Consider the following 26,750-nt stretch of genomic DNA (forward strand, 5'->3'; position numbering starts at 1 on the left):
GCCAGTGCAGGGAGAGTAATGGAGCACATCTGAACCATAATCCCACAGGTACAGCCAGGAGACAAGCATCAGGGCATCAAATGTAAATATTAAACTTAAAAGTAAATGAAATTACAAATGGCAAAAAAACCAAGAGCCAGAAATTGGTTGGGACCTAGACTGGAGGGGAAAGAGGAAGGGAATAATTGAGAATGTTTGAGATTGAGGTGGCAGGGTGGACACTAGTTGATTTTTGCTTGTATGGCTTCTTGCTTTCACTTTGGGAGCTGCTGCTTCTCCATCCCCAAACCATAAACCTCCTATTCCACAAGGGAGAGCAATGACAATTACGGGACTACCATAGGGCCACATCCACCTAACAAGAGAGATTGAACCAGAAAACTGGCCCAATGATGAACACAGACCCAAGTGGGGCCAATCAGAGTTCTCCCATGAGATGTTTCTATTTGGAAGAAAAAGGGACTCTCTTCCTATAAGGATGAAGATTTGTACCTGTCAGCAATTATCTTTCTCGTGACATGCAAAAGATGTCTACAGCAGATGAGAATTAAGCCAACACATTAAAAAAGAGTGGAAACATGCACAGATGAGAAATTAAAAAAAAAATCCTAAAAATTAAATTCCAGGTGCAGCAGCACACATCTGAAATCCCAGCAGCTTGGGAGGCTAAGGCAGGAGGATTTCCAGTTCAAAACGAGCCTCAGCAATTTATCGAGGCCCTAAGCAACTCAGTGAGACCCTGTCTCTAAATAAAATATTAAAAAGGGCTGGAGATATGATTCAGTGTTTAAGCACCCCTGGGTTCAATCCCCGTAGCCCCCTGGCAATTTTTTTTTTAAGAGAACAATAAGCGCCAATGGCATTTCTTAGTTCCTAGAATTGCTTTTGTTTGTTTGTTTGTGACACTGGGCTTTGAACCCAGGAGCGCTCTACCACAGAGCTACATTTCCAGTCCTGATTTTTTATTTTGATACAAAAATCTTGCTAATTTGCCTAGTCTAGCCTTAAACTTGCAATCCTCTTGCCTCAGCCTCACTAGGAGCTGGGATTATAGGTGTGTACCCACCACACCCAGCTACTTCTAGTCTTGTCCAAAAGTGAATTCTACCCTAAAGTCTACCGATTGCATTTACCAACTCATTCCTTTTTTGTTCAGTTTTGTTTTAGTGTATGTTGGTAATTGTCACTTGCAATCAAGATCTTCACTGTTGTAATGAATAGGAGAGGTATGAGCTATATTCAGCCCAAAGATTCACAAGGCATGACTTTTCCTGATTGATCAACATCCATTTATTTGGTCTCTCCAGTTTGATACCTCCCATCTTTAAAGTCTGATTGGCTCGAATCTTATGAGTTCCTGCTTCCCTTGCCTAAAGAATAAGGGAATTAATTTTTTTAATATTTATTTTTAGTTGTAATTGGACACAATATCTTTATTTCACTTATTTATTTTTATGTGGTGCTAAGGATCGAACCCAGGGTCTCGCACATGCAAGGCAAGTGTTCTACTGCTGAGCCCCAGCCCCAGCCCAAGGGAATGAATTTTAATAAGTCTATACTGGTTGCAGTCTACAAATAATCAAAACCATGAATTGTCACTGTTTAATATCATGTTGGCTGAAAAGAGTATTTTGGAAAGTGAAAATCATTTTCCCATAGATTAAATTACCATTTTAGATATATATCATAAAGGAGGACTTTAGAGTGGAGATTAGAAGAACTGATTCTAGCCCCAGAATCTGTGAGCCTTGTTTGGGCTTTGTTTCACTAAACCACATGGCATGCCTATACTGTGTATTCCAGTATTTTAAATACTTCACATGTATGAAATCACTGAATCCTCAACAAATGACCATAACCATTAGGAAGGTGCTATTATATCCCTTCTTTTACGATGAAGGAATCTGGGGCTCAGAGAGTCTCATTTACTCAGTATAACAGAGCTCTTGAATAGGAGTGAGAGGTTCTGTGTTTTGAATTTGAGGACTTGTGTTCCTCATCTACAAAATATGAGTTACTAGATAACTGCTGTTGTACAAGAAAAGCCTGAACTTTGGAGTCAGAAAAAATTGGTGCTATAATGCTCAGCCACGGTTTCTTCATATGTAAAATTGACACCTTTCTCTTGGGTTTGTTGCATAAATTACACGAGACAGTATATGTCAAGCATCTATGGAAATGCTCAAGAAAATCCCCTACCCTGCCACCTCTGTGAAGCAAATGAACTATGCCCTATATATTTTTAGGCAAGATACAGGGGCATTTGCGACTTTCTTAGGACAAGAAAATATCTGCCACAAATGAAGAAAGAGAGTTGAAATTAGATGCCACCCCAGGCTTATGATTTCTACCTTGAAGAAAAATAATGTGTCCAGACAGGTATCTCTCTCCCAGAGAATACTTACCAGTGGCCAATGCAGAAGTTCAGCTGTGTGTGCAGACAGAAGCCTTTTCTATCCACAGCCCACCAAGAGAATCATGCCAGCTTGGGTCAGGACTATGAAGATGACTGAAACATCCTCTCTTCAGCAGGGGGTTAAAATCAGCAAACTTAGCTATGGGACAGCATCTGGCCCTGGATAGAGAGTAACCCAGATGAGAGTGAGGCTTAGGATTCATCCCCCACTCATGGACCTGACATTTCCATCTCCTTGTGATTTAAAGAATTAGAATAGGAATTCTGGTATAAAGACAGCAGTGAAACAGAAATTTTCTAGTCCTCTTCCAGGACAACAAGATGAATGGAAATAAAATTGGTGGGGGCAATGCCATTTTGAGCACAGCTAGAAAAGAGATATAATCCTCAGGCTCAAAAGGCATCTAGGGATGGTCCACAGTAGCCAAGCAGGTGCAAAAATGTCATAGGAAGAAGTTCTGCAGGGGTAATGCTTAGTGAGCTGTCTCAGGGGCTCACAAGGTGCCAGCAAGAATATACTTCCTCTAGGTAAGCAGCTTCCCTTGATGTGACAGATAAATATCCTTGATATAACAAGAGTTGCAAAATCTGTGGAGAAGGGTAGAATTGGATTGAGGATGAGCTGCCTGCGGTAGGAGGTAGGGTATATATTGTGCATCACTTCAAAATCCTCTTGGCCCTACTTCTTACTCCTGCCAAGCTGCAGCATACACTTGCATGCAAGTTTCACTGATTTGTACAGATTCAGCTAGTGCCTTGCTCTATATTAGGGCTGCCTACTTGATTCTTGGAAACCTACTCTTGTATTCAGCCATGAGATACCCAGAAGTGTCAGGGATAGGAGCCAAAAGACAATTGTTTCCCATTTCACTCCCCAAGCAAATATTCCTCCTCAGCATTTTCCAGTGGGATCTAGTACTAGTTGCCAAAACATGACACCTCTAGAACAGCTTGGGGGACCAACCTGAGAAAGGCAGTACCAGAAATGGTCCCAGAATGCATGTACTCAGAATGGAATTTTGGAGATGATTACCCACCAATCAGGTGGCATTAAGGACACCATTTGTAGTGGTCATTGATGGACAAATAATCACAATTATCAACATTTTCCTTTGGGGGTTAGGATTAGGTACAGAGGGAAGGTGAAGTTACACATGGGACTTGAAGGGTATAGGGCAACTGTAATTATAAAGACTGTAGCACTATTTTGGTAATTGCTTTGAATATCCTGAAAAAAAAAAGATGGCTACAGGTCAGCCAACCATGAGCTATAAAAGCCAGAGAATCTCTAAGGAAGCCTTTGGGAGGTCTCTACCTTCTGCAGCAAAGCAGACTCTAATAGAAATCTAAATCAGAATCTGTTGAGATAAAACTGTAAAGAAAATGGAATATGCAATTTTAATAGTATCTTACATTGAAGTCAGGGAACGTGGAACCCAGAAAACAGCAATGGAACTGCCTAAGTGCATGAGGCCCAGAATCTTGAACTTGGGTTTTTCTGAATTATCCCACCTGACAAATTCTCCCTCTACTTCTCTAGGGAAGACCAGCCCTCCCCTTGCTTGAAGCCCCTCAGGTTCCATCCTCCTCCACCCTCAGGCTGCTGTTTTAAAATCTCAGCCCTTGCTGCCTCTCTCTGCCTCTGGGCCAATATTGTCACAGATTAGTCACCCACAGCAGAGAGATGCAGTGTCTTCCCTGCAAGAAATAATCCACACCATGAAGAAAGAAGAGACTAATGCACACCAATAGGTACGAGTTATACATGTGGGAGTGGATTTCTGGAGAGTGAACTGGGGATGGGAGTTAGGAATACAAGGCTGAACTGGGAAAGATTTATTGGCAGACCTGATAAAATTGGCTTGTTAAAGGATCAAGGGCTTCAGCAGCATATGACAGGGAAAAGGGAGATCTTAAGTACTGCCTACATTTGAGGATTTTAAAACCACCAGGGGAATTTGTCAGTTTTTACTTTTTTTTTTTTTTTTTTTGCCAGCAGAGAGCAATCTAGGCTCCATGAAACTACTTACAGGAAAAATAAGAGAAAGGCGGGGAGGATATAAAATATATAATCATCAGATGACACTAAAATGTTGGTGTTTGGATACATTATGTCAGTCAATCCAGGTTTCCGCAGACTCATGAACTATCTTCCTCCGCCCAATTGCTATTTCCTACGCAACAATTTCAAATCCTTGATTTTTTGGGGGGTGGGGGCGGTATTAGGGATATCCCTAATATGAACTGAGCCACATCCCCAGCCCTATTTTAATTTTATTGGCAGGGTCTCACTGAGTTACTTAGTGCCTTGCCTTTGCTGAGGCTGGCTTTGAATTCACGATCCTCCTGCCTCAGCCTCCCAAGCCGCTGGGATTATAGGCCTGTGCCACCTTGACAGTCCTTGATGTTCTTAAACAGAAAAACCAAGAGAAGAGGCTATGTTGCTGTCAGCATCCGGAGCTGACTTGTGCATTCTGCAGTGCTTTTCACTGTCTTGTCATGGAAATCACTTGCACTACAAGGTGAGAGGAAGCTGGTTCCTTCTTTCTCCTCAATTGCCAGCCCATGTCTATTAATTGATCCTCCTCCAACATACTCACAAATCAATATTCCCAAGAATGAACCAGGGTTTCTCAGAGTGTGGCTTTGTCAGGACCTGCAAACAAACCATAGGGTGGGACAGGAGCTGTAAAACATGAGAACCCTGGCCTTACTCCTGGTGTGCTCAGGACCCAAGAATCTGCATTTTAACATGTGTCCTTCGTGATTCTGATATGCACTGAAGCATGTGACCCACTGATCTAAACAAGAAAAGCAAGAACTCTGGCAGTGGCCCCATGTGGGGCTTTTGAGACTACCATAGACAACCCTTTCTCCTGACCCCTCAGGATACAGGAAGTTAGCAGTGAGGCATCAAGGAATGGCAGGGAAGAGAGAAGATAGAGACTCCAAATCAGCACAGACTCAGATCAGGATGCCTTTTGTCCTCAATTTAAAAAAAAAAAATAAAAGAAAAATCACTGGAGTTCCTGAATTTGCAAAATCACTCTTGAGTAAGGGTAGAAAAGCATATATCAAATATTATTGAATCAATAAACATGAATACCTTAAAGCAAAAAATTAACAAGAAAAAGTCAGTGAGCAGTGTCCTGCTTATTTAGAACATTTGTATCTAGAGGAGTACTTCCCAAACTTGTGGGAATCTGAGTCATTTGGGAAGTAGACTGGGACTCTCCAGAGCATGTTGAAGCAGCCACCAAAGCATGCCTGAAGTGCCACCTCTCAGGTCTGCAGAATATGCCTGGATTTTCCCCACTCGTCATTCTACATAGAAAATTCTATTGTGTGTGAGAGCACAATGAACAATTATTTGGGGAAAATAATAATAGTGAATAGTGTGTCAATGTTTCCTTATCATGTTCAACACCACAGGCAGGGATTAAAAACCAGGAAACAAGAAGCTGATCTAGTAGAACAGTGATACTCCAAGTGTTGTCCAGAGATGGGCAATAACACTATGGAGCTTGGTAGAAATGTGAATTCTCAGGTTCTGGCTCCAGACTTAGGACTGGTTTCTGGAGGTGGGGCTCAGACATCTGCTTTAACAAGACCCATGATTCTGCTTATTTAGAATACTGATTCACATCAGCACTGCAGATTTTTCCTAAACCTTTCTGATGGTAAATATAATTTCCTAGGCCCCTCTGTGGGCAACTCTGATTCAGAGCATCTGGAACAAAAACCTTGAAATTCAGTTTGTACAATTAACCCCAGGTGCGACTTTTAGGAAGGTTGAGGTACTCTAGGTCCCTTCCTAATCTCTTATCTACCTGAGTTCTGATGAAGGCAGATGCTTGGATAAGAAATATACATTAGAATCACTGGTAGAGCTTTTTAAAAATAGATTCTCACGTTTTCCAAACTCCAGCGAATCCACCTTCTGTTCTAAGCAAATGGTTTTGAGAAGCTCTTTGCTTTTGCTTTTAATGTGGACAATTTCACTTGTCAAGCATTGTAGCCTTCTCTAAGTGAAAGGCCACCATCATCTACTCATTTGCACTGAGTGACATTCAAGGGCCTGAACTTTAAGTAGCTAGCACTCAATGAGCCCTTAAAAACAGCTTTGCTGGTCAATTTGACAGCTCCTTTAACCTGGAGTCAGAACAGGTCTCAACAGTGGCGCCCAGAAAAAGCTGGTATTGGCCTTGTTGTATTGCATGTCTTCTCTCCCAGCCACCACCCAGAGTTCTTAGCGCAGGTGTCACGCCTCTTTCTTCATCTTAAAGTCTGTCCTTCCACTCCATCCACAGAAGATGAAGGGCAGTGGGCATGTTAAGCAGTTGTTAACCTGGCTGGTGAAACAATGGGTTTTAAAATGTGTCCACATGGTTTCATCCAGTATGTTAGATGCTATCCTGGAAGTAACAGCCTGAGAAAACACCGATTTCCTAAGCAATATATGCAGTGATGGTCCAGGTTATATACCACATATACATAGTCCCACAGAAGTTTCCATTTCTGGTCATATTCTTATTGTGTACTTATTTACAAAGAAGATAAATTGAGTGTGGGAGGGAGGACTATGTTTCCAGAGTTTTCTCTTTAAGACCTATTAAACCTATTTGAAAAATAGAGAAACAATCGTCCCACTGAACTTGTTTACCATTTTAGATTCAGTTTAATTCAGTTCCACTTCCATTTCTGAAAGTTTGTTCTGTGATTACTTTGAAGGGCAAGAATTTTCGAGAAGTTTAACTTCCACTGATAGTCCACAGAGTTGTCTATTCTTTTCTATATTTATGATTTCATTACAAACTATTTACTACATAGTTAAATAAAAATAAGAAATTCAAACAGTTATGAATCTGCTAAGTGTATTAGTAATAATCTCCAGAAGACTCCCTGAAAAAAAAGGTTTTTTGAATCCTGGAATCTATGGTCAGGGCACTTTTATTTCAATTCATATTGACTCATAATGATATTACTCTATTTCGTCAGGTTTTGATGTTCGTTATCCTTTAGGTCACAAAAATAACATTAGACAGATACAGCTGATATGACTATATCACATTAAAGATAATGGAATGCTTTATTGGTTCAAATATGATTGAATGTCTCTTTCTGGATTCACTATTCTGTATAGACTATGCTTCTACTGTTACATTAACAGTATACTACCTTAATTACTAAAACTTTATGATGTTTTAGATTTATATAGGGTAAGTCCTCCAAGTTTGTCCTTCAAGAAAAAATATCCCTTTGCTTTTACATGTAAATTTTATAAGGCTTGAAGCTGAATACAAAGAAACAAACATTCTTAGATTTTGGTAGAGACCACATTGAATATTTCAACAGGTAAATTTGGAGAAATATCTTACCTTTACTGAACCGACTTTTCCAATCCAGAAACACAGAATACCTCTTCACTATTTTTCCTAAAACATATTCCATAATTTCATATGCAGAGATCTTGCTAGATTTCTATCTATAGGTTTGACCTTTTGATGCTTCTGTAAATTTTTTAATTGAAATTTTCATCTTATACAGAGTAATCCTATAAAAATCATTTATTAACATTTTATCTTGAGATCCTTCTGGATTTCTACATTCACAACAATGTCATTAGTAGTTTTTTAAAACTGAATTAATCTTTAATAATCTAGAACTCATGTAGCTTCCGAAAACATTGTTTTTGTTAGGTTAGTTCACATATGTAAGTTTTTAAAACTCTTCATATTAGTTTCAAAAATCTGGATTACTAGTCTGAGCATAAAATAATTTAAAGGGTGCCTAATATACAAAGAGCATGTTTATTTTCTTGGAAGCTTTGGAAATACCTATTCTGTGTGCAACTTCCCCTGTTGCCACCTGCCCAGTGCTGCTACACACAACACAACAAGAGAAAAAGAATGCTGGATTTTTAAATTTAATTTAATTTAATTTAATTTAATTTAATTTATTTTATAATGCTGGACTTTGACCCAATTGTTTTTCAATATATATTTGTTTCTCTTCATGTATGAGAGGAAATAAAAAGACTGGTTGATGTGATATATTTCATTTGCCCTTTGTTGTATTATTATCTTGCTGTTGCCACTGGTGCATCTTATGGGATCTTGAGACCTCCCCTCTTCACTTGTCTCATCTCTCAAGTTCTTCTCCTTCCTGGAGTTAATGGAAGTTACCAATGTCCAGCTGGCTTCTTGCTGCCGGAACCTTCCTACTTACAGTGAGATAGAAAGGTGGCTGGAGTCAGGTCTGGGTGCAACAGGAGATAAAGGAGACTGAAGTGAGTCCTCTTCTACCCACCGTCAGACCCTCAAAATGGACACAAAATGAAAAAGCAGAGCCTCTGTGTTTGTTTTCAGCAATATTTATTGGAAACAGCAATGCTTCCCGGGTGAGAGTTTATACGTTAAGCAGTAAGTAAGATTTGCCTTTCACTCCACATGATCCACTACTGCAGGTGGCACATCGGAAGCAACACATTAAATCTCTGAAATAGTCTGTACAGCTAGATAAATAGAACTCTGGATACCTAACAGGACTTTCATGACTGATATAGGGGGAAAAAAAACAACACTGGTAAGTTTACACACAGCACTGTACACACCAGATGGAGATGGGATAGAAGGGACAGATGTAGATGTGATGACTGAATTGGGAGAGGTTTTGCATATGCAGTCACAAACCTTAAACCGCTAAGCACAAAAATCATTTTATTTGGTCCTCATTGAGGGCAAATTCACACAAATGATGTTCAAGGAACACAAGGTAAAAGTGGAAAGGAAAGACATTTACTGTTTCTTGGTCTATGAAGTTGTGGGAAATGGTTACTAGTATTTTTCTCCTTGTATCTCTGTGCCTAATGAATTTATGTGATGAAACATATATTTCATGAATAAAACTGAAGGGAAGATAACTGTTCCCCCTTCCCTGTACCCTCCAGATATGGTCTAACTATGTACATGGCTTCTGTACAGCAAGAAATTTGAGCTTGAAAACCAGACCTTTTCCCAATTCCTCATAATAGAGAACTTCATCTTTTCAGCCCTTTCTACAATATGCCGATTGCTGTCTCACTTCAAAATAAATGAGTATCTCTCTCCCCTGGCCCACTGGATTTAATAACAGGGAGTAAAGAAAACAGGCTGTATCTCAGAAATAGGCATCAATGGGGAGAAAAAGGTGACTGTTTCCAGAGGAATGCTCTGAGCCCACCATTAATACTTTTCTACTGCTGGCATCAGGAAACTTATTCATTCAGACCAGAAGATAATTTGCTGGTGAGGGAGGCTTTTTTGACAATTCCATGCCTCACATATTTAGGAAGGGACAAAGTGAAAAAGAAAGAACTTTCTCCTCTTTGAATGAAGAAGTTGAGGCCTGAATGGCCCCTAGGTGATAGACAATATCTTCAATAGGATGTTTTTTTTTTGTGATGTGGCTCATAGTCATATTCTAAGAAACCACAGCCTCCTGAGAACTGGGTAAACAGTAGTTCTGTGACTACCAGCTAGTCTCAGATGGTGTTTAAAAGCACATGCCATGCCCACTAGGCTTGGAAGATACCATCCGTCACCAAGGCTCCTGTGGGAGCACACAAGTCAACCCAAAATACTTGTGGGGCATGATGACTTGGTCCACTGCAGCCTGCACTCAAGATGTGTTGTAAAGCAGCATTATCAAAGCAGTAGTTAAACTTAACTATCTGGGTCAAGAAAAGGTGAGCCAGCCAGCATAACTTTCTAATGGGGCAGGGAAACCAGAATTTCTACATAATTGATGGGGAAGAAGCCTGACTGGCCATGAAGCATCCCCTCATACCAGTTCTCATCAATTTGGTTGGTGAGTGTGATGATGTCACCCTCTTTAAAACCCAATTCCCCTTCATTTTCAGGTTCAAAGTCATACAGAGCTCGGCAGCAGGGCTGATCCATTGGGACACCTGGGAGTAGGAACAGGAGAGAAGAACACAAAGGATATTTAACTTGCAGTATCTACTGCCTGCTACATCCAACTGGCTTCTTGTTCCCCTTCTTCCTTCCCATATACCTCTCCCTGCCAATGCTCCCTCTTGCTACTAGACTCCAGCATCGCTCTAGGGCCATCTTGACCCTAACAGTTTTCAGACGCTTACTTCAATCTTTGGAAGTTGTTGGATATTCCTGTTTCTATTCTCAATATGAAAAAATGGCCACATCTATTCTTGTGATACATACAGCAGCATTCATTAAGGTTTACCTTCTCGACAATACCCAGAGATGGGAGACCCTATGACTTGGGGAGCTTATAATGAGATCTAGGTTAGTAACACAGCATGGCCAGAATCCTGTTATATTAGCACTTTAAAATCCCTGCACATTCAAAATAGGACAATTAACTCCATGTACAATGCTTTGCATCCTCAGAATAACAGTTATCATTCGTCAAAAAAAAAAAAAAAAAAAAAAAACCTCACCTCTGGAAAACTGCTGTAATGTAATGAAAGCACAATAATAAAATACACTGGGTTCAAGTTCTTACTCTGTGTGACCTTGCACAAGGTCACCCTTGGTTTCATTTTTTTCCAAATTGTAATTAACAATAGAATTTACTTCATATGATTATGTCTACTAAATGAGATGATGTTAAAAGAAATATAATTCATTCTTGGTAAAATGTTGAAGCTCAGAGCTATGATGGTAGATAAAAATAATGTATTTCACTTTAAGTAAAATAATAAGGGTTGGAATCATATCTTAAAATATATCTCTCTGGGGCTGGGGATATAGGTCAGTTGGCAGAGTGCTTGCTTCACATGCACAATGCCCTGGCACCACACACACACAGTGTGTATATGTCTGTATGTGTGTGTGTGTATACACGAAATGACCAAATATTTTAATATAGCCCACATATACTTATGAATATGGACCCAAGTACATATAGCTCCCATACAAACTAGCTGTCTTGGCAGAGAAACAAGGTAATTAATATTTTATTTAGAGAAATCCCCAAATTCAAATGAAAAGCAAAATATACTACTGGTTTCTGGATAGAAGCACTGTTACAGATAATTTATATGAATAGTCCTGGTAGCCAGAAGCCACTGCTGTTGACACAGGGAACTCAGCTCAGAGTTGCAGAGGTGAAAGCAAGGACAGAGCTGAGATTCATCTGCGGGTTTCTGTCTCCTTTCCTTTTCAGCTCCCTAAGAACATCTATCCAAAGTTTTCTCCTAAAGAACATCAAGCAATGAAGATTCATAGAAAATAGGATAAAGCTGCATATATCGAAAATTCTGTATCTAGTAAAAGACAGTTCCCATGTTTTAACCAAGCCGTGTCATGGAGTTAGCAATGCTTCAAGCACAGGCTTTGTCTGTCCTATGGATAGGGGGTGGAGAGTGATCGTGATAACTGAGAGAATGTGTTACTGGGTGTGCATCAATATTACTTGGAGAAAACAAAACTTAGCTTTCGTAAGACCAACCTCAGTTACCACCCCACCACGAACTGGTAGAGGGTGGGAGTAGAAAAAAAACCTAGCAGGTGCTGAGGTTCAAAATACATCCATCTGCAAATATATTGAACCATATGTTCCTGTGACTCAAGAAATCCAGCTCCACACGTTCCTGGAGCTGCTGTCGCTGGGTGATGTAGGGTATATGTGGGTGCACACTGCCCAGGGGCTTCATTTTCATGTGTTGGATGCACAGGAGGGAAAAGGCAGGGAAAAAATAAGACATGCCTAGCACCTTCCTGTGGTACTTGACCACCACAAAACGAGGCCCACAATCAAATATGTCTCCTAGGAAGTCTGTGTGTACTGCTGAGTAAGAGAAAAGGGTCATGCAAAGGAAGTTTTGCAGAAAAGTGGTGGAGGAAAAGAAAATGAAAAAAGATTCCTTTAACAGTTTCTACCCAGCAAGCCACTCCATGAGACTTGTGTTACCATACATTTCTCATGCAGATTGAAATCCTGGAAAAATATTAGCCATGTGTCCAAAGCCTAGGTAGTGAGGTCAGTGATGTGTGCTCCTTACCTGCAGGCTTAGGAGTGCCCGTGTGGGAGAGGCCTCCATTGGGCTGCGTGCTGTCTCCAGTTGAAAACTCCAGGCTCATTCGAGGTTTAGGCTGATATTCTCTTCTAGGCTGAGATGAAGCTTGTCTTATTCTGCACAGAAGAGAGAGAGGAGAGGAAAAAAAAAGGCTGGGTTGATTCAGGAGCAAAAACAGAAAGCAACAAAATCAAGGAGATGTTGGGCCACTTGCCAGTCTACTATGACAGAATGTGGAAAATCAAAGGAGCCGTAGTTTCCTTCTGTGTGTGCACCTGTGCTCTTGGTGATGTCCTCCTTCAGTGTTATCCTCACTGTCTTTATTCATCTATCAGTCCCTCACTTCCTCCCTCCTTTATTCAGTGATTTATTCCACTATGCACTGTGTGAAGTGCCAGGAACAGAGAGGTGATTAGGATACACTTCTTGCCCTCAAGCAATTTATGTTCTGTAGGGAACAGCACAACAGATTATCAAATTATAATAGTGCTGTCAAGGAGAGATCTACAAAGTGCTGTGGAATTTGGGGTGAGACTGGGGGTAGGGAGCAGTCCTCCTCACCTGGGAAAGGTAGAGAAGTTTCAGGAAAGATGCAAAAGATCCCTAGGAGTTATTTCCAAAAGAACACTGTGGAAGAAAGCTACTCTAGAACAAGAGCAGGTTTAAAGAGAAGGAAGAAGGAAATACTGAGAGGAGTGAGCAGTCTAAGATAGTGGGGGAAAGGGAATAAGGGAAAGCAGGAGAAAAATGGAAAGGTATGGCTGATAACACATTCTGCATACCACTAAGTATTTTCCACAGCTTTAGATACTCGATAAGCAAAGAACACCAGAGATATGCAAGCATGGAAGGGGCTAAGGGTATGGTCACTGTAGAATGACACTGACTTTCAACATATTTCAGAGGAAAGAAAGGAAACTGGTCCCTTTATGTTCAACAGGTATCACAAAGGCACATACTTCTTTACTAGTCTGACATGTATAGTTTTAACTCTTTCTAGAGGCTTCAGCGATACATACATTCCCACAAGGCACAGTGTACCAAAGGAAGCTGCATGATCAAAGCACCGAAGAAGATACTGAGGAGAGGAAGAGCCTAGCCAGATGCAAACAAGTGACATTTCCAACAGTGCAGCACAATACCAATGGTGTATTTACTGTGCACTAAGCCATCTATCTGTTCAGCTATGTGAGTCTAATCTGGCCATAATCTGAGAGTAAAGGCTGCTGGATGATCTTTTAAGGTATATATATATATTTTTTTTTTAAGCAAGATTATCCTGCTTCATCTGGCTAAGTAAAATAACACATGTATATAGTTGCCAGCCTACAATGGTTTGACTCAATAATTTTTTGATTTTTGAAGGTGCCAAAAGGATGCAGATGGAATAGAAACCACACTTCAAATTTTGATCTTTTCTGGGTTAGCAACATGCAATACAATATTTTCTCACAATGCTGAGGGCAGGAGTCGGGGGAGGGGAGCCACAAATCCCAGTGAGCTATATAATCACAAATATAAACAATCCCTATTCTAAAGTGCACTGTGCGTTAAGCTATGTTGTTCCATAACTTAGGTATATTAAATGCTTTTTATACTTTGGGTTTATTGACTATAATCCCAATGTAAGTCAGATAAGCAGCATCTGTAGGATAGTGTAGAGTCACTGCATGTAGCTCTGCAGGCTGTGTCCCCAAATCCAGAAAGCCCATTTGCACAGAGAACTACTATACGTCTCTTTGAAGTGTATCTATGGAAGTAGAACAGGTATATGAAAATGGCTTTCTCTGTTAGTGAGAGAGGACTTTATTATTCTGTTAGGACTTTATTATCATTCAAAGAAACCTGATATGAAAAGATGCAGGTATTCAAATAGGTTGTACTTGCCAGTGAGCCCCAGATCCACCACTGAGTGTGGCCATGGGCTCCCTAAACCTCAGTTTGATCAACTGTTACTTAGACTACAAGGATGTTTTTAGAATAATTATATGCATTAAGTCTCTTGCTGAACATCTGCTCACAAACTGCATCCATCATCATCAACAGTATCCAGGTGTCCATCTGTGACAGTCAGTATAGAATCCAATCTATCATAAACCCAAGCCTAGATCCAAAAGAACAAAGTAAAATGAAGCACAGACAACTAATCCACAAGATGTCTATGTAGGATCAACAAAAATTTTGGCAAAAGTTTTGTCTCCAAATGTATTCTATTATTTTGGTTTCTTTACATCATTTTATATCAAGGAAATGTGAATGAGAAATGCAAGGAAGTGTTACCCACCTTTCCTCCAGTCTGACTGTGACCTGCTGCAGGATCTGCACTGCCTGCTTGTGGTACTCCAGCTGGGCTTGCACAAGCGCAGAGAGCTGGATCACCTGTTCAATCTTCAGATAGAGGGGAAATCATGCCTCAGTTACTAGGTTACTGTCCTGAAGCTCCTACTACTTACTGCCCCACACATATGACTGTGCCTGGCAATGCTGATGACTGTGTGGCAGGCCAGGCTAAGACAGATGTTCTGCAGGCTCCAAATTCCTTACAGATAAGAAAGCATCCTTGTTCTCAGAACCACATATATCAGTACCAGGAAGAGCAGCATAAGTAAGAAACCCCGTGAAGATGACATCACTCTATTAAACAGTCTGATGTCTAGTTACCACCTTCTGATGATGATGTGGCTTCCTTTATGGATTTCTTAAAGGAAAAAGATCCACTGACTAAAGGACTCTTTGTTCCCTATACTTTTTATGCTAAGTTAATATCAGTGTTGTAATAAAGATGTGAATATTGACTGCTCACATAGGCACCATGGAGGTAATATAGTCTGATGGAAAACCTTTGATCCTCTCAGAGCTTCATTTGTAGTGCAAAGGGGTTTGATTATGTGACATCTTGAGTTCTTTCTAGCTCTAATATTCTTAGCATCCTTAGCTATTCTTTTTTTTAAAAAATATATTTTTAGAGAGGGGGGGGAGGGAGGGAGGGAGGGAGGGAGAGAGAATTTTTTAATATTTATTTATTTTAGTTTTCGGCAGACACAACATCTTAGTTTGTATGTGGTGCTGAGGATTGAACCCGGGCTGCACGCACGCCAGGCGAGCACGCTACAGCTTGAACCACATCCCCAGCCCCTTAGTTATTCTTCATTTTGAATCTCCTGTTGTGTTCTGACATGAGCAGTAGCCTCCTAGTGAACAGAGGTGATGTTACCCTGAATTTGAGGTATAGGGAAAGATCCCTGAGATTCAGGTTTCCTATGTTATTCCTCCTGAGTATTTAGGTGGACAAAAGTTATTTCACATGAACACAAACCTATACAACTTCCGGATGGTGAAAAGGACCAGATTTGTTCAATATGCCTTCCCTGCCACAGGAGGAAGGCAGTTAAGTGATGTAATGGTTAATTTTAAGTGTCAACTCAACTAGATTAAAGGAGACCCAGATAGCAAGCAAAGCACTATTTCTGGGTATATTTGTCAAGGTATTTCCAGAAGAGATTAGCATTTGAATCAGAAGAATGTGTAAGGAAGATGTGCCCTTATCCAATGTGGACAGGCACCATCACACTGCATAAGAAAGGAAAATATTTACTAGCTCCTGAAACTAGGCATCTGTTCCTGCCCTTGGACATCAGAGCTCCCAGTTCTTCAGCCTTCAGACTTGGTTTCCAAGACTTGCACCACTAGCTCTCCACCTCTGTCTGGTTCTGGGACTCTACCCTCAGACTGAGAATTACACATTAACTCCACTGGTTCTCACAACTTCAGGCTTGACTGAGCCATGTTACTGGCTTCCCTGGTTCTCCAGCTTTTGGATGGCATATTGTGGGACTTCTGAGACTATAATTTCATGTGCCAATTTCCCTGATAAATTCCCTCTTACCTATATTCTATTGGTTTTATTTCTCTGGAGACCCTAACCTAAGTAATAAATACATAATATCTATGAACATTTTGGCAAAAGTTGCTGAGCAGCTTATAGGGTAGGAGGTGGAGATGAACAAGGACAGGAAAGCTGGTATAACAGGTCTTATTGCATAAGTGAAATGAGGAAGGAGGATCTTTCGTTGTAATTTCAAAGCTAAAAGAATTTAACAGAATGTCTATAGCAATAAACAATAATTTAGCACCCTGGGTATGCTTTTAAACCATCTCATCTATATCCCAAGTGTAATACCTATACTACAATCATCATTCTCAATAAAAATTACCTTTTCAAAGACAATGTCAACTTTACTTCAAAATGCAGAATGTCTTAATCTATGTTAGATGCTCAATTCTAAATGTATTTCATAATCTCAAATCAATATACTTTGTATTAACAAAGTATTTTTTCAAATATTGGACTTATTCATGAATCATTACCAACATTCTTTTTCTCTTTGACTACTAGTAATGTTTTAAGATTCCTCATCAGAAATAAAAATCTAGGTAAATCAAACTATAACAGTGCAGGAAAATACTACTTCTTTGTATACTTTATCACTTAAAATTATTTAAAAGAAATAAGCATCTATGTGTTCTCACCACATAGTATAATCCAATCTTAACATTTTTAATATCAGACTCTTTAACACATTAATCTACAGCCTCAATGATAAGATTAAATTAAAAACCACAGAAGAGTCACTTACATCCATCTCCAAAAGATTGAACATGCTTGACTCAGCAATTTCTTTAGACTCATCAAATTTCTCCAGAGCTTGACGGAGCTCTTCATCTGGAATCTTGCCTTGTCATTTCTTCTTATAATCAAAGTCCAGGCGTCGACCTTCCAACTTCTTTAAATGATGCTGAAAAAGTCAAGGGCATGAATATTCTATGAAAGGACTTACAGAAAAGGTCCACTTGCAGCTCACTTATACGTCATGCCTATCAGCCTCCAAAATAAGACAGGCTACATTTCAAAATGGCACACTGCCAGAGAAACAAAAAAAAAAAAATACACATTAAGGAGGCAAATATTTCCAAATGTGGAGAAATATCTTCAAAACTAATTAAGAATGAGAAAGACATTGTGGGAAATGACATTGTCCTTTATTTTCTGCCTTTGCCAGGCCAAAGTCAAGCTGGACTTTGCCTTTCCCTCACAATGATAAGGGAATATGTGTGCATATCCTACACATACTAAAAGAATATACTCAGCCCACAAGTCTCCATCTTCAAGAGAAACTGTATCTCAGGAAAAGGCAGGGCAAAAACACTTTCCCTGAAATAATGTGAAAAGGAATGGAATTCTTGATTTTGTAATCATTCAGTCTGTTAGAATCACCTAAATTGTTCATCAATAAAATAAATAATTCCTAATCACCTAAATCAAAACATCCAGGGCTGGGCCTGGGAATCTCTATCTTAACCGTGTTCCAGTTGATTGTGGCAGGTTTTGGGGATGTCCTGATTTAGCCTAAGCCTCCTCCTGACAGGTGATACAACTCAATCAGAAAGCCTCACCCGGAAGGATTTCATCTAATGCTCCACAATGAGCTTCAATTCTTCCTTGTACTACCCCAGTCAGGCTGCCCAGCCTCTGCCCAGCACTGTTAGTGGCCAGGTGGGCAAGTTGCTTTCCAAAGTCAAAAGGTACTTTCCCCACCCTGAGAGCTGCAGTCTTCTATTACTAATGACTGGAAGAAAATGCTGGACTTTCCCTTTTTTCTGGATATGTCTGCAGTGGAAGGAAAAGAAAAGAAAACAGAGCTTGGAGTGACAAAGAACTGAGAAAAAAAGGAGGATGAAAAATATCCTTCCCTCCCACTTCAAAACCTGCCCCCAGTCCATGGCTGATCCAAACTAAATGATATCTGTTCCTCTGTTATTTTAAAACATCTTAACTTTCAGCCAGCTGTGGGGTAGAGCATGGGATCAGTTACAGTTTGGATGCAGAGTGCCAGTCCACCATTTACTGGGTGACCCTGAATGAGTAGTAGGGCTGAAGGAGACTTACACTAGAACAGGGAGAACCAGAGAACCCGAGTTCAAGCTATTGAAGTCCACTTGACAGTCAACAAAATTTAAGCTACATCAGGTTCAACAAATATTAATTGTTCAGTTTTAGGTTCAGTGATTGAATGAGCAAACATCATATATCCAGTCAGAGACAAAGCCCATTGAATTTATTAGAAATAGCTCAATGGTTCTGTAAGTTTCAGAAAGAGGATTATTGGCTACTCCTGATCAATCCCAATCATATTTTTTATAAAAATTTAAAAAAATACATTTAAAAGTGAAAGAATATTTACTTAAACTAACATATAGTCCAACTACATTTGGGGAGTGACATCAGTCTGGCAAATCATTCCAACTGATAAAATTATGTTTTCTCAGGTTGAGTCCATTATGCTTCCAGAGGGAAAAATGTTTGAAAAAACGAATGTGGAAATTGAACATAAAGAAGTCACATGTAATACACAAGAGTGGCACATCACAACAGTAGGCAGAAAGGTATTATACTTCTAATTTCTCTTGTCTTGCCCTGTTGTTTTAAATTTCATGTGCCCAGTTCTGTCAACATAAATATTAACTTCAAAAATGTTTTCTAAAGGAAATGAGCATCTGGACAACTTCTACAGGACTAGTTGCACATACCTGAATTTCCCTTAAATCTTTGTCATGAAGATTCTGAAGGGGGTCAATGAAGTTCTGCTTCACTTCCATGTCCAAAGAGTCTTTCACTTCTGAAAGTTCCCGCATGGCCTCCCCTACGTCACCAAGTGCTGGACCTGGAAGGAGAGAAGGAAATTCTTCTAACTCAAAGAACAAAGATGAGCTACACTTGCAAAAATAGGGCATTCACAGATGAAAATTCAGGATTACACATCCTAAAGATGACGAAGACCAGAAGGAATGTGTAATGTCTTTTCCACTTAGGATGTTTATTTTGAGAACCAGACTCAAAGCCCCATGCTAATGGGGAATAACCCTTATCATCAAGAATGTAACATTTTACTTTACTTTTAAAAAGTAATTTGTGAGGCTCTCTGCCCTCTGCTGGAAGTACCAGCTCTTGTTGATAGAGGACCAGTTTCAGATCAATGTATTTAGAAGAAGCTCATTCACTAGGAATGAAAAGCAGGTTCAATCAGGAAGAACAATCATCATGTCAAGAAGGACATGTCCCACATCACAAGGGGGTGAAGGAAGACAAGAGGTATTTAGTGTCATCGCTGAGTGCTGGAAAATGTGGGTAGTGAAGGAATAAACCCTGTCTCACTTGGAGAAGTGGGATTAGGTACATATACAAAGGAGCTAAGATCTAAGAGAAAGCCCAAATGGCAAGATGTTGCTTTGTGCTGTGACTGTTTCCTCTGTCTCAATTCTCAGTTCCTCCCAGACACACCAAATAGAAAGTACAGAGGCACCTGGGTATGTCAACCAAAGGAAAATATTCAATTCTAGAAGTCTGTTGTAAGCACTGGATCCAATCATAGAAAAGAAAAACAAACTAACCAAAAAAAGACAAATCACCTTTAAAAAAAAGGTGAAAATTTAAAAAAAAATTGTTTCATATATGTAAGATCTAAAACAAAAAATAGCTTGACTAACTGCCTACAGAGTTTCTTACCAGAAATACAGCCCCCAGGGCTAACCAGAGTAAGTACACTGTGAAAAAGCATGGCACTCCTTACCAAAGTTGCAATCATCTCCAAGCTCCCTTCCAAACTTGAGCATGGCCTCTGCAAGTAGCGCCTCTGCCTGAGGATATCCTGGCCCCTTCTCCTGGCCACGGATTTTTGACATGGTGTTGATCATGCTGAGCTTAGCTCTGGATGCTGAAGGCAAAGAGAGAACAGGCTTTTGAAGTCAGCAATGTGGCACAGTGGAAACAGGGACAGATGAGGAAGCAGACCTCAGACCAGCCTATAATCGGCTTAATGATCAAAAACCGTACCTTTATCCTTCATGGTTTGGGCTTTACTTGAAATATGTGGGTGTTGATGTATAGATAGACATAGATGTACATATGGATAGAGACATAGATAAATAGAGATAGAAAGATATCAATATAACATATATATGCAAATAAATATAGACTGTGTTGATATATAATCGCTAAGCTCTCTCTTTTCCCTTAAAGTCCTATGAGAAATTATAAAGAAAAGGCAAAGCTATTCTCAAAGAAGCAACAGTAGAGGCTCAGATCCTATCCCCATCTGTCCCTGTCCCCTCTTCATTCTGGTGGCTCCAGCTGAGAGTCTGTGGCACTTGGTGGCTCCACAGAGACCATTTTGGAAAATCCTGAATTATGTGATGATCTCTAACTTTATTCCAGTTTTATATCTCAATTCTAGAAGTCTATGGAATAAAGTCCAAAATCAATGGTAAATTATTGAAGGGTGAGCCTTTATGCCGTGTTTCAATGACATCATCTATAAAATAGAAGTATGTTCAAAATAGTCTCTTAATTAAGATTATGACCATAAACAGATTCATGAAGAAGAAACATAGTGTGCTCATTAAGAATTAATTACTTCTTTTGCACATAGTTACATCTGAAAATTAGTTTAATGCCTCAAAGATAGCATTTCAATTATTTATTTGGCTTTAATTTTTATAATAGAAGATGCCTGGAAAGCAGTTTCAATCTTAGTAGAAGAAAAGGCTTTATTACCAAGATATTAAAGCTATGGTTTAATTTATTCTAGAATGCCTGGGTTCCTTAGGCTCATTGTTAGAGCTTGGATTGTACATTAACCCAGTATTGTGCCTAAGATCCCAGTTGCAGGGAAACCCCTGTCAGAACCACATCTAAAGGTACTTCTGGCATTCAGTGGCTGATCTAGTTCAAATAGACTCTTATTTAAACTCTGGGCCTCAATGATACAAACTGGAGATAAGAGAGTTATCAGGGGAGGATTTCCCAACCCTGCCCAGGGATGTTATAATGAGTGAGATAATTAAGGCCACAGCTGTCACAGTTTATAAGGACCTGAGGGTAAAGTCTATTTTAAAAGTAATTAGTGTGACATGTACATACTAAGTGCCATGATGGGGGACTTCTATGAGTTATAGGAACATGGCACTGTCCAACTTGTGGGGTGGGACACTGCAAAGGATTCTGAAAACAACAACTCACTGAGCATAGAACCATAGAGAGTACAGGCTGACCAACGACACACGCAAAGCTGGAGGTGACTGTAAAAATGTAAAATTCACCTTTTATTTACCTCCACTTTCCAAAGAAAAGTGTATCAGATATATTGAATTTTTAAAATTAAAACGGTCTCATAATCACCCGTTTACTAGAGGAAACTGTCATTAAAGTGGAATTGCAGAGCTGTTTCTGTAATCAGCCCCGGCTGAGACCCAGGAAAATCACAATCCCTGCCCTCACGGTGTTCACTGAACACTGAGGAGTTGGGCAGACAGGCAGTAGTCTGATAGGATAAATATTATACTGGCTGATACACACAAGGGGATGGGGAAAATGAAGAAGTAGTAACATCCGTACAAATAAAAGAAAGAAGCCAACACCTGATAATAAGGCACACAGAATGAACACATGGAACAGAGACCAAAGACAGAGAGTAGTAAAACCACCCCTGGTGGGTAAGGTAAGCCTTCAAATCCTGTTTTGAACATTTTACATTCCACAGATATATTCTGTTTATGAAAGCTGGGTATTGGTTAGTGTTATACCTTCTTCTGTTAAAAACTGTCTTTGGTAAGCAATTTTAAACAGTTTAATATATTGTAGCTGATTTTAAAATTCCTCATTTTGACTGTTGCTGAATTATGAATAGCCCTGTTCTCTTACTAATTACTTAAAAACATCTTTGATACATTCCACATCTTTACAACAAGGAAGAATAAAGCCATATTTTATTATTTTATCTATTTATTCAAATGATCTAAAAAAAACTATTAGCCCACATTTGAAGAGGTTGGCTTTTAAGTTCATTCACAAACTCATTAAATTTTTATTAAGAACCTTGGTTTGGTAAAAACTCTCTGTTCTTGAAAAATAACATCAGATCTTGAAATTACCATATATGTATGTATGTATATATATATGTTAACAATCATTTCAAATGATTTTCTAAAGGAAGCTGAGTATGAGCCTGGAAAATACAAATATAAGACATTAAAATTCCTGTAATGGGACCTCAGCCTGGATTGTTTGTCCAAGTTGTATTGTGACCCTGGAGACCTAAATCCCTTTTCTCCAAAGGGGCCTGACTATTCTCCAAAATATCTTCCCCTGCTTCATCACTTGGTTTTCTTACAAATGGTTATATTCTCTCTGAATATGCCAAACCTTTACTTTCCCACCATCACTATCTTAGTTCATTTGAGTTTACTGAAAAAGTGTTTTCCTATCCTAATAGCAATCTCTCCCCTGGGCCATGAGAGTAGGACCCTGGCATATTGGTCTGTGTATCTCCCAGTTAGGGTCAACACAAAGCTGTGCACACTGGAGATGTTCAACACATCTGCTGAAGGCATGAAGAAATGAATGAGAAGACCATCCTAGAAAAGACAGAGCAGAGTAGTGGTTTGCATAAATGGACCGCTCACGTGCTGACCACCCCCTGAAGCACAACAATGGGAATTAGAACCTTGTTTCTTTGGTTGACAAATAAAAGGTATGGCAATTCAACAGATTTTTTTTTTAAAAGAAAACCCCTGACCCTGTGAGCTAGGATTCTGTGGCAGTCACTATGTGCACTGTAGGACTCACCAATTGATGTGTTCAGAGTGTGGTTAGTATCCCTCAATGTCCATATATTAAGGGCTTGGTCCCCAGGCTGGCATTATGTGGAGGTGTTGGAACCTTTGGGAGGGGGGTCTAGTGGAAGATTCTTGGTCACTGGGAGTGTATGTGTACATGTCTCCTGCTCTGACTTGAGAGGTAACCATTTCTTTCTACACATGCTCCCAAGATGATGTGCTCTAATCTACTGCCCTCACCAGAGACCACACCAGCATGAGCAACAGAAGTTTTCTTAGAAAACAATGAAACAATACCTCCAAATTTCTTAGAGAAAATAAGGAAAATTATACTAGTCTATATTTGAATTATTAACGACAAATAAAGATCAAACAGTGACATTTTCAAACACACAAAAGGAAGGTCACAAATTTTTCCCCTTCCCAGACTAATGGAAGAGTTCCACTAAAATGAAATTATAAATCATGAAAAGGGATAGGTATGAGACCTAGGAAATAAACAGGAACCCAATGTAAAGAAGCAGACAGAGGGAATCCCAACATGACTGCAAAGGGAGATAAAGACAGTCCTAGAGCAGGTGCGGTGGCACATGGCTGTAATTCCAGGCATTCAGGAGTCTGAGGCAGGAGGATCACAAGATCAAAGCCAGCCTCAGCAATGGTGAGGCACTAAGCAACTCAGTGAGACTGTGTTTCTAAATAAAATACAAAATGGGGTTGGGGATGTGGCTGAGTGATTGAGTTCAATCCCCAGTACACCCATCCCCACAGGGAAAAAAAAAAAAGATTAAGAAAAAGATAGTCCCAATATTTCAGGCATCACAGGCAACTAGACCAACATAACCAAATGTGTGCAGCCCTGAGAGCCATGAGCTGCGAAGGTGCAACAATCTCTGTGGATCCACAGGCTTAATTCTGAAGTTTTCTTTGCTCCTATGCTCCCACTGGGATCATTATGCTGCAGTTGCCTGCCGTCATACCATGATTTATAATGTCCCCTTTACTGGGTTCCTCTTCTTCCCTGTTCCCCTCACAGGGTTTGCTGAAATCACCTTGAAAACCAGTACTTGTGCTAAATCCTTGTCTTGTGGCTTGCTTCTGAGGAACTCAAACTGAGGGAGTAGTCAATCCAGAGTACAGCATCAGATGTTTCAAAGATGATGAACACCTGATGGGTTTCACCATATTTTGTGAGGAAATTCATATGTGAGGCACAGCTTGGGAAAGAATCAGTGAAAGGTACACAAAATGTTCTGAAAATTTAAAAATAAGACAAAGATTAGCTCCATGAAAACCAAAAAAAATACATGAGAAAGAAAATACTATTATATTATTCTACATGCCTCAGCTTTGTATAAAGTTTATAAGGACAAAAAAATTAAATACTGATGTAACAAAAATTATGCTACAAACATACCAAAAAAATGAGAGAACAGAGGTATGTGAAAAATAGGGAGGTAGGAAAAAAACAAGTGATTCCAATCTTCCAAATTGGGAATCAAATGGAAAACATCTAAAACTGGAAAACTAAGCAGGATCAACATAAATATATTGTTTTAGGATTGGAAACAAACAAACAAGCAAAAAAAACCCAAACAAACAAAGAAATGGCCAAAAGAGCCTTCAAACTGTTGCTTTGTGAAACAGAAATGGAGAAGGGCTGTAATCCTGGGGGGACTACTATGTTTTATAAAATGTTTGTAAACTACTTGCTTTTTAATGTTTGTGTATTACTTCTATTCTAAAAAACTAAATTTAAAATATTTCCATATATTTTTCCCATAGGGAAAAAGGATGTTTAAAACAAGTCCTCAGTTAAAGAGGGTTGGGGGGATAGTTGTCAGAACTAAGCTAAAAAAAAGAAAAAAAGAAAAGTCAAGTCTCAGTTGGCCATGATAGCACACACCTGTAATCCCAGCCAACTGGGAGGCTGAGGCAGGAAGATTCCAACTTTGAGGCCAGCCTTGCAACTCAGTAAGATACTCTCTCAAAATAAAAAATAAAAAGGGCTAGTGATGCAGCTCAGTGGTCCATGAGTGTCCCTGGGTACTGACAGATAGTTGAATTGATAGACAGTCAGACAGACAAATGAAACAAATCCTCATCTAGTGATTGAAGTAGATAAACAGTGTTCTGCCTTGTGGCCACTGCCCCAACCTCAGGGACCTTTCAATCAAAAGGTTTGATGAAAACATATACTCACTGGTATAAAGACAATTGTCTGGGAAGAGAAAAGTTAATAAGGATTGACAGGTAGAATCTTATCAGGAAGCACCATCAGGAGAGAGGGTTTGATGTCTACAGTGAATTCTGGAAGGAAATTTTTGGATTGGATTGAAACAGCAGGAAGTGAAAATGGGATAACCAAAAAGGGCTCTACTTAGATAAACAGGACAGTTTCTATTTTGAAACTATGCTCAAAATCTATGCTATCTTTTAAGGAAGACAAATGAGGGCACCTAAGCCTCAATCTTCATTAACACCCAACTCTGAAGCATAATCTGCAGCACCCTGGCCATCTTTCTAATTCTGGGAACAGCCAAAGGGAAGTCAAGGCTCTGCTGGGAGTTAGACAGCAGCTCCACATGCCTTGCCTAAGCTATTTTCCTCTGACCTAAAAGCAGTGTCCACGTGAGTCAGTGGACTAAAGCTACCTGTCCAATACAGCAACTAGCCGGAAATGCTGAACATCCAGTATCTCTGCTAACTCTTAGTTTTTAAGATTTTTATTTCTTCATCTAAATTAATGAATAGGGAAATAAATCACTATTAGGTCTTGTCTTTCATGGAAAGAAGCAGAGTGTGTTAAATTAAGCATTAGTTTTGAACACATGCAGACATAGGTAGAAATTCAGCCTATAAATCCTGTTGTTAGCTATGTATCCCTGAAAATTATCTCATTCATAAATCTGTCACCACTACTCAAGAATAAACAGAGAACCAGGCTCTCCTCAGGCAGCATGTGTTGCAATGTTCCATGGATATCTTGGTCGTGCAGGGAACCTCATTTCTGAGAGTTCCTATTTCCATGGACCAAAGGGAGGTTGTGCAAGGGCTGGGAGGCAAAAGTAAAGTGGCAACTATGACACTTTGAAGGCTGTCATTGGAAGAAAGAGCCAGAGACAGATGCAGAGGAGAGAATGGATTACAATTTGTCCATGATGTTTCCCATTGTGAGCCAAGTAATTTCATTTAAAAATATTAATCTTCTCATAAAATTCTTCTGTACACATCAATTTTTCTAATCATTAAAGAATGCCTCCCTCCCTATTCAAAAGCACCCTGACCTTCCTCTGTGCTCTGAAATGGAGCTAGTGGCTGCTGGTCAAGTCTTATCACTCCAACTCTGTCTGATGGGCTGGCTGGAGTATGGGTCAGGCTTTGGGCAACTGGCCTGCCTGTCTTCCCTTACATGCATTAAACAGTATGAGTCCCAAGATGGCCAGGCCTCTCCATTTCTCCATTGGTACAGAAGGGTGGAGTCCTATATCTCAGGTGGTCTAAGAGCCACGACTTGGCACTTAACCACACTACTTTTCCCTGAGCAACCTGGATTTTTGAAACACTTCATCTTTAAATCATACCATGAAGTTCTGCTTTATGTGATAATGACAAAAATTG

The 26,750-nt window shown here is 39.7% G+C and overlaps 1 pseudogene across 1 annotated transcript in view; it reads right to left on the reverse strand.

Annotated features, from left to right (window-relative positions):
* Window positions 1-8,773: 8,773 nt before the first annotated feature.
* The window catches only part of LOC144369053 (endophilin-A1-like), a 49,395-nt pseudogene continuing 31,418 nt past the window's right edge, over window positions 8,774-26,750 (reverse strand). Inside the window, exons 3-8 of the transcript XR_013428485.1 lie at window positions 20,087-20,230; window positions 19,047-19,180; window positions 17,096-17,254; window positions 14,743-14,846; window positions 12,444-12,574; window positions 8,774-10,364 (exon numbers count right to left, since the gene is read on the reverse strand). The product of XR_013428485.1 is annotated as an endophilin-A1-like (transcript). The remainder of the gene's footprint in view (window positions 10,365-12,443; window positions 12,575-14,742; window positions 14,847-17,095; window positions 17,255-19,046; window positions 19,181-20,086; window positions 20,231-26,750) is intronic.

Source organism: Ictidomys tridecemlineatus, chromosome 12 (genome assembly GCF_052094955.1).
Source record: "Ictidomys tridecemlineatus isolate mIctTri1 chromosome 12, mIctTri1.hap1, whole genome shotgun sequence".
Classification (NCBI taxonomy): domain Eukaryota; kingdom Metazoa; phylum Chordata; class Mammalia; order Rodentia; family Sciuridae; genus Ictidomys; species Ictidomys tridecemlineatus.